Here is a 2,319-nt window from a genome sequence, read left to right on the forward strand (position 1 = left end):
GCCCTCAGGTGAAGTTACTGCTTCGAATACCCAAGAAGCAGGGGGGAAAAGCAGGGGCATAGGTTGGAGAAGCTGGAGGTCCTCTTGGGATAAAGCAGCTTCTGTTAGGATGGGAGAGGAAGTACCCTCAGGATAGTACTAATTCCCAGCCTTGGGAAGCCCCAGTTGCTTATCTTAGTTACAACTAAGGACCTGAGGGTGGGAGGTAGGGAATAAGGAGCAGAGGAGGGTGGGGGAGGGATACTTTGATAGATCACAGTAACTCGACTCAGTGGAGAACAACCTTGAATTAGCCTCATACTTAACCCTAGCCTATAGGAAGCAGGCAGTAGTCTCTGCTTTGTTTTCACTTCGAGGAGTTTTTGGGTGGGGGGTGGGAGGTCATGAATCGCTGAGGTGAGGGGCAGGAGTAGACAGAGAACACAGTACTGTACAGTAAAGATAGCATAGGTGTTTATTTGGAAGGTGGATTTCTTTCAGAATTCTTTATTTAAAGGCGAATTTGCATAAGGCAAACTTACATAAAGCTAGAACTGCCTATTTTCAATGGCATCCTTTTAGATCTTCCCCTAAAGTCAGACTCACTTTGGGTTGGGGAAGAGGGAAGAAAGGGTAAATCTTGGAAGTGGTTCAGGCCCAGCTAATAATGCCTTTGGGGACCTTAATCCTGCCCTTCTGCCTCCTGCCAGTCTTCTCCCTATCCATCCCTCTGCCCAGCCTGAACCTTGCCCAGCTCTGGCCATTTGCCTTTTCTGTTGACATCGTGACCCCTTCTAGACCTTCACTTCTTCACCCTCTAGAAATTCTTCCTGAGTGACCCCACCTCACTCTACCACTTCTCACCTTGGGGCTTGGCTACTACTTGAGTTGGGGCCACATATAATACCCAGGACATGCTTGCCTTCAGCACGTTGTAAGGCCATTGGCCAGGCTCTTAACTCTCTACCTGGGTAGGCTCTTCCAGATCACTAAGCACCTGGAAAAAGTTAGAAAACAGAGAAACTCACCCCTGAAATGTAGGGGCACCATTACCTACAGAATGTCCACAAACAAATGTTGAAATGGTTTCACTTCACCCAAATCACTAACCCCTTTCTGGACCTCAGCATCTATGAAATGAAGGGGTTGGACTTGTGTATCCCTTAAAGACTCTTCCAGCTCAAAATGCTGTCACTTTTCAAAAATTCATCATAATCACAATAACAGCTAACATTTCTATAAAATGAGGATATAAAGATGATTCTCAGATCTATACATGAATGGATGAAGCATTTATTAAGCACTTACTATGCACAAAGCACTGTGTAGACAGAAAAGTAAGGTGGTCTCTGCCTTCAGGAAACTCACATTCCACCTGGGGACAACACCTGTGACATACACAATACATTAACACGTACGTAATATGATAATGCGTAGATCCAGGATTTCCATCCTGAAATTTTCCAGTCTTAAATCTTCAACTGCCTATTGGTTAATTCAAACTGGATGTCAGTCAATAAACAATTTTTAAGTGCCTCCTGTAGGCCAAGTAGGGCAGATAGGTGGTGCACAGTGGATATAACACCGCATCTGGAGTCAAGAAGGCTCCTCTCCATGAGTTCAGATCTGGTCTCAGATACTTACAAGCTGTGTGATCTTAGGCAAGTCACTTAATGCTGTTTGCCTCAGTTTCCTCATCTGTAAAATGAGCCGGAGAAGGCAAGGGCAAACCATTCTACTATCTTTGTCATGAAAACCCCAATGGAGTCACACAGAGTCAGACAGGGCTGAACAGCAATGATAAAGCATGCCAGGCACTGTGCTAAGTGCTAGGGATACAAAGAAAAGCAAATGATAGTCCCTGCCCTCAAGGAGCTCCCATTCATATGGAGGAGACAACATGCAACGACAACTATGTACAAACAAGCTATAGACAGGTTAAATTGGAGACAATCAACAGGAGGAAGTCACCAGAATGAAAGGGGATGCCCACAGGCACCTCAAACTCAACATGTCCAAAACAACTCATCATCTTCCCCCCATCTAAAGCCCACCCATCTTCCAACCTTTTTTTTTTTTGGAGGGGGGAGGCAGGGCAACTGGAGTTAAGTAACTTGCCCAAGGTCACACAGTTAGTAAGTGTGTCAAGTGTCTGAGGATGGATTTGAACTCAGGTCCTCCTGACTCCAGGGCTGGTGCTCTACTCACTGCACCACCTAGCTGCCCCCATCTTCCAAACTTCTTGATTCCTTATTCTGGGCACCACCATCTTTCCAGTCCCCCAGGTTTACAAGCTGGGTGTGTCATCATCTCCTCATCCACACTCATTCCACACATCCA

This window comes from Trichosurus vulpecula, chromosome 3 (genome assembly GCF_011100635.1).
Source record: "Trichosurus vulpecula isolate mTriVul1 chromosome 3, mTriVul1.pri, whole genome shotgun sequence".
Lineage (NCBI taxonomy): Eukaryota > Metazoa > Chordata > Mammalia > Diprotodontia > Phalangeridae > Trichosurus > Trichosurus vulpecula.